General features: G+C 34.3%; 1 non-coding gene across 2 annotated transcripts; it reads left to right on the top strand.

The window, feature by feature from the left end:
• The first annotated feature begins 362 nt into the window (after window positions 1-362).
• LOC107805598 (uncharacterized) lies at window positions 363-5,221 on the top strand. Of its 2 annotated transcripts, XR_012708549.1 has the most exons (6): window positions 368-521; window positions 1,350-1,396; window positions 1,473-1,579; window positions 2,809-2,843; window positions 4,350-4,432; window positions 4,907-5,221. It is a non-coding gene; the product is annotated as an uncharacterized LOC107805598 (transcript). The 2 variants fall into 2 exon arrangements; XR_012708548.1 differs by lacking the exons at window positions 1,473-1,579; window positions 2,809-2,843; window positions 4,350-4,432; window positions 4,907-5,221 and adding an exon at window positions 657-753 and having other exon boundaries at window positions 363-521; window positions 1,350-1,397.
• Window positions 5,222-6,514: the final 1,293 nt, after the last annotated feature.

Here is a 6,514-nt window from a genome sequence, read left to right as displayed (position 1 = left end):
CAAAAATACTCTTTTTGGTTAATTTAAAGCACCAAAACTGCTCATAAATATATTTAAAGGATCATTTTTGTCATTCTCTCATAAAATTTCCTTCCACTTTTTGTACATCAAAATCAACTTTGTATTGTTAGATTTAGCAAAAATTATATATAAAAAATTAACATGAGCTCACATCTTGAGGTGTAGTTTCTTCATTTTTTTGGTCAATTTTTTATATTTTGCATGTACAAATTTTTGAGGTGCAATTTCTTTTTTTTTCTTCAAAATCTATTTCTGGTGTGTAAAATTTTATGTTTTAATTTTGTGGATTTGATGGAATTATAGGCCAAAAATACTCTTTTTGGTTAATTTAAAGCACCAAAACTGCTCATAAATATATTTAAAGGATCATTTTTGTCATTCTCTCCCAAAATTTCCTTCCACTTTTTGTACATCAAAACCAAACAAAGGGGATCTTTTTCTTTCCATCTATTGTTTCCAAAGTCTAGCGATCTGAAACTCCCGCGACTCTCTCGATTTAGGTAATCCGCCTCTTCAATCTATTTCCCCCTTTTTTTCTGTTTAATTACATGTTTTGCCGTGAAATATAGTTAAACTTTTTATAGGAAGTTCGCATGATCTTCATTCTCTTTGCACTTTTTGTGCTGTCATTGTAGCGTACGGTGTAGAAATTTGTGCTATCAGCTTTATCATTGAAGGAGAGTCAATTGCTGAAAGTCAACAGTGATTGTAAAGGGCCAACTGATAAGAAAGGTTATTCCTTTGCTATTGTATAGAAAAGTTCAGTTATAATTTCTTGTTCTATAATGCTCAAAGATATGGGATAAAGGGAAATATTAAAATTTTGGTCTCACTAAACTTTGATTACTGCTATGTATGGGATGTAGAGTTGGGTTGTGTTTGTTCTCTTGAGAAAAAGAGAAGTTCTTTAATAAGGAGAATTATTGGTTGGAACACAAAATTGGGTTGAATTTGGAGGTTCAAAAGTGAGTTAAATTTTGTTGGAGTCCATTCGCACATGTTATTGATTTCACAGGGGTAATTCGTAATAAGATAGAGATGTTATTGATTTGTGCTTCTCTTACATTGTTTATTTTGTAGTTTATTTGTAAGGCCACTCTATGAATGATGTCAAAGTGTAGTTAACACTTCAATTTTGAAATATACATTTCCCAAATGTGGTCGGAAAGTTGTTCACTGGCTTCCTATAGTATTAATTTGTTTCATCAATATGAGGTTGTTGTGCTGAATGATTCAAAAATAAAACGAGGAATTACTACCATTTTCTCAATTGCATTGTATTCCCTTTTGTGTGAGGGGAATCTAACTGATGTTTCTTTACTTTGTAGAGTTGGTGGAAGCGAAAACCGATTAAGACAGGAAAAGTTCAGATATGGTGAGTTGCATTGGAATGCGAATTCTGTTATTGGATGTGTAAATAGACACTAATACTTTTGTATTGGTATTTTCAGTCAGCGCTCTTTAATTTCCATTCCTTTTTGACGGTAGTGCTGTTATGGATTTGTACATGCACTTACGTGAAGATGCATTTTCCAGCTCTTCTTGAACAGAGAACTGGGTAAGTCTCCATGAAATTTTAACTACAATTTTCTTGAGAAGTTATTAAGTAGTGGGTGTCTATAGCTCAGGTGACAGGATATGCTATTGATGTCAATCTTACCTACGTTTAAACTTGATATCCATATAGTGCTGCCGTCATTATTTCTTCCGCTTGTATGATATTGGTTCTTTTATTTTCTCTTTCCTTTAGATTTATGGTTGTTTGGGACTGTGGTGTAGCAGTTGTTGTTGTTGTTAGTGGTGTTGTCGTATTCCTTAGATTTATGGTTTGAGAAGATCTTCTTGTTCTGGTACATTTCTGGATTATGCTCCCTTTATTGCTTTGAACTGGCAATCTTGTTCTCTAACTTGGTGCATGTGGGCCGCAACAACCATTTAGCCACCTTCCCTCCTTTCTCCTCTGTCACTTGCCCCAATCTCCATTATTAGATGGGTGGTGGGAGGGGACAGGAGAGACCGGTAAAGGATGGAGGAAATCTGCCATGAAGTGAAGGTGGTAGTGAAAGGGGCACATACATGTCAGCACAAAATATTTCTACGGAACATCCCCTTCAATGTTTTGGATAGGCTGTTGCGATATTTCACATGCAAGAAAATATTTGTGGCCCTCATTTTTACTTCTTCATTTACGAACAAACCTCTTAAAAGCTGTAGGTTTTTACATGGTGTATGTACTTAGGCTCAACATTTCTACTGTTGTTTCATGTGAGGACACATTTTTCCTATTTTTTGTTTTATTTTATGTATATACATTATGGTAAGGACACCACTAATGCTTGCATTAGAGTAGACTGTCTACATCACACCCCTTGGGGTGCGGCCCTTTCCTGTACCCTGCGTGAATGCGGGATGCTTTATGCACAGGGCTGCCTTTTCTTTTTTGTTTGCATTATGGCGAAGATTCAACTGTTCTGGATTTAGTCTGGTATACTTTTCGTGAAAACCGTGGTTTCACTTGGTAGAATGACATTTCACTCGAAATTTTTCTCTTTGATAATTTAGTGTTTCTTATAGAATATAAATGCTACAATTCTGGAAAATGATAGAAGTGCATTTTTTTTGGATCTACTATGTTCTCTTGGCTTTTTATGGGCTACAACCTTAATCGTGAATGGTGGACCAATCAATAAGCTTTTCTCCTATAGCCTCATTTGACAGTTTGGAAGTGATCAATGTTTTATCTTGTATTCTCCTTTTCGCTTCCTAATTAGATACTACATATGGCAGGTTCCGAGGCTTCTTTTGGAAGGCTGCTAGAATAGGTAAAGTTATTTCCTATCATGCTGGTATTGTTGGTAGAGCTCTAATTTACTATCTGTTTTTTTTTTCCTTCTATTATGCTGCCTTGATTACTAACTTTTCTTACGTAATTGAAGTTTTCTTGGTTTGGTGATTAATAACACCGCTAGGGTGGCAAATGAGGGGGTTGGGCTGAATATGGGCAGGCCAACATGGGCCGAATCAATAAATGATCATTGCCCTACCTAGCCCAAAGTTTACTCGGGCTAAGATGGGCTAAACAATGGGTCATAGCCCAGCCCGTCCAACTTGACCCATCTTTCTACAATTAGAACCACACTCCATCTAGTATAAAGAAACCTATTTACTTATACACCTATATTCTCTAATTTTGCAACTTCCTTATAATAATTCTTTCATTTAATGCACTGGCGATGAGTTGTGATATATATATAAACCTGATAGATATTTTTCAAGCTTTTCAATTTAGATGGATTGTTCGTGTAATTAACACATTTTCTTCTTCTTTATTTTTAATTTTCAAAACTTGGTCAAACTTTATTTCTACGAGCAGTAACAAATTGAATACAAATTAACACATTTTCTTCTTTATTTTTAATTTTCAAAACTTGGTCAAACTTTATTTCTACGAGCAGTAACAAATTGAATACAAGTTTGAAAATAAAGATAATGTTTATTACGAGAAAATGCATTAAAATGTTAGTATTCTCTTGCATGTCTTTTTTTAAAGATAAAAAATACAGAGGAATCATTTTTGCTAGATTAATTCGAAGAGAACTTTATCGAACGGAAAGTAACACAAACTTCTCATGTTTTTGCCTTTTTGGTACTTGTATAAAAAAGTAATTCTAACGATTGGGCAGCTGAATAAATTTCCACGCAAGCAATCTTCAGCTGTGTTGGGGCCTCTTTATTTAGGGGAGCTACACGGGTTGAAATTTGGCCTCTTCGCGGGTCAGAATGGGCTGCGAAAAAGTGATGGCTTAACTTGGCCACAACCCAAATAAACCCACGAGTTGAAATGTTTCTTGCCCAACCCGTTACACTCGGGACGGGTTAAATGGGTTTGGGCGCAAATATCCACCCCTAAACACTGCATGTATCTCTCTTCAACTGAATTGCTTGCACGTAGTCCCATTAAAAATGGAAGCGAATATGGGCTGTGGACTAATGCAGAATTGCTGCTTGAGAGAACCTACATTTGAAACTTAAAGATTAGACATCCAATGAATGGATACTATTGCACAACATGGCTAAGAATTATTTCTCGTATATGCATCATTTTGACAGGAATTGATATTTTAGGGTGTTCTCTGTCACTTGGCTGATTGATAATGTTTTATCAGCCTCATCTTTGATCAAAATTTTTAGAAGCTTCATCCACCTGACCACATGTCATTTGTGCACCTTAATTGTCTTCATGGAGGTTCCTGTTTCCTTTCGCTCCTACTTCTTTCCGGAAGCTTTTTCATAACATCTTCTGAATGGCCACCTTTTTCAAAAGTCAGAAGGCAGACACAAGATCTACTGGCCGAATGAGCGAAGTAAGAGATACTTTAAAGGCAAAAAGGAAACTATTTGTAACTTAAAGGTCAGATGTTTAGCTCTCTTATTCTTTTGATGTAAAAAGGAAATCTAGATAAACTAGATAGGATAATTAATTTCCTCCGTTCTTTTCACATTTGACTAGTGCGCTGAGATGCATATTGCAGATTGTTGTGCTACTCATCCATTGCACTCTCTGGATGATATTCTTTTATAAAATGTTCATCACATTTTCAATAAAATAGAAGTTATCTTGAACTTCTATCCCTTACCTAAACTTTGACAGTATATGTAAGTAGAGCAAATTTTTTTTTTTGAAATTAAAGAGTATACAATATTGCAAATACCTTGCTATCTATCCGAGGAAAAAGAAGGGTTGTTTGTTTAGAGAGCAAATAACAGAAAACAGGGAAATCATTTGTTCATTGTAGCATAGCAAGTAAATCTTTTGTGCTTTCATATGGCTAGAATGCTTAGATTTGACAAGATGTTACTAATATAGTGTGCTTTGATGTGGCAGGTGAGCGGTTGAGTCCTTGGGTGGCTGTGGGCTGCTTGACAATGGGTGTTTCAATAATCTTCTTCTAAGGCGAACAGTTTCTTGAAAGTTGGGAGCTAATTTACTGCTTCAGCTTGTTTTTTGCATCAAATGCCTTCTTTGATCAAACTTGAGCACTGAATTGTTGTGGCACTACTTTGATCTGGAACTGAGCTTTTGCTTGTGAGATGGTCTAGTTATGACGATTGTCAATGTTATCCATTCTGGCCTTTGTAACACTCACTCGACTTGAAACCTTAACTGGCCAAAGAATCCAAAAAATCCCATGCTGCATTATATCCGTTGATGATTATGCTATGTATACCTTAATCTACATATGCCAGAACTTGCTTGTGATCCCGAAACCGTGCCACCAGGGGCGAAGCCCCTTTTTGCTAAGAGTAGTCAATTGACCACCCTTCGTTAAAATATTATGAAAAATTATATTGTGTATATACGTAAAATATTAGATTTTAGATGTATATAACATATATTGAACATTCTTTATTGGAATTTTTTTTACTTCTTTCAAGTCTGAACACCCTTAGAGAAATTTCTAGTTTTGCTACTGCCTGCCACTAAAAAAAAACTAAATCTTTTTTTTTTATAGTGTAATTTAACCTTTTGGAGCAAATAACTAGATTATTAATCTCATTCTTTCTTGACGGTTACTTGTAGTTATTTTTCAAAGGGAAAAGAGTCAAATATATTCCTTTGCTTTCAGATATTGTCTACATTTAACATTCATTATACTATCGGGTCAAATTTACTCCTATCGTTATATTATCGGGTCAAATTTACCCCTACAATCAGTAAACTTTAAAAAATTACCCCTCAGTCCGTTAGATGACCCGGAATCTCCCAAATCATTTTAATTAAGTTACCGATTCTTCTTTTTGGTCCACTATTTTCGAAATAATTGGCATTTACCTGCTTTCTGAATTGGAAAAAAAAAAAAAGAGAGAAAAAAATATATTAAATAATACAACTGTTAATAAACAAAGTATAGTAAATTGAAAAATCTAAATTAGGTAACTTTTCTAAATTCTAAAAGTATTTATAACATCCCCAATTTAATGAATTTGTTGCACCAAATGTATGAAGACTTTGCAAGTATTAGTGATTGAAGTTGAAATTCCTCAGAGACTTTACATTGTCGAATTCCACTTTGCTTTAATCAAATGCCTACACATTGTGCACTCTTAAGTTAGTCGATCGAACTCTATACTAATCATGCAATGACAAAATATATTTGAATATACATGTACATACATGATAATCAGCTGCATATAATACACAATAAATAAACCCACTGAATTCTACGGTATGTATATGATTGAAAAAGTAAATAAAATTTTAAACCAATTCCAAACTCATTATTACAAGAAGAGAAGTGGGTGCATTGGTAATTAAAAAAAATTATGAATAATTTGTATAGTCTAGTAACTTTAGCATTTACATCAATGAAAATTTCTGAAAATAATGGAGCAAGAAAAACAACAAGTGATTTAAATAAAATGAATTTAGGAGATTTTGGATTACTTAACAGATCAAGAGGTAATTTTTAAATGTTTGCTGATGATAGGGGTA

Source organism: Nicotiana tabacum, chromosome 4 (genome assembly GCF_000715075.1).
Source record: "Nicotiana tabacum cultivar K326 chromosome 4, ASM71507v2, whole genome shotgun sequence".
In the NCBI taxonomy this organism is placed as follows: domain Eukaryota; kingdom Viridiplantae; phylum Streptophyta; class Magnoliopsida; order Solanales; family Solanaceae; genus Nicotiana; species Nicotiana tabacum.
The sequence above is the reverse complement of the archived record's forward strand: the minus strand, read 5'-3'. Positions and strand labels throughout refer to the sequence as shown.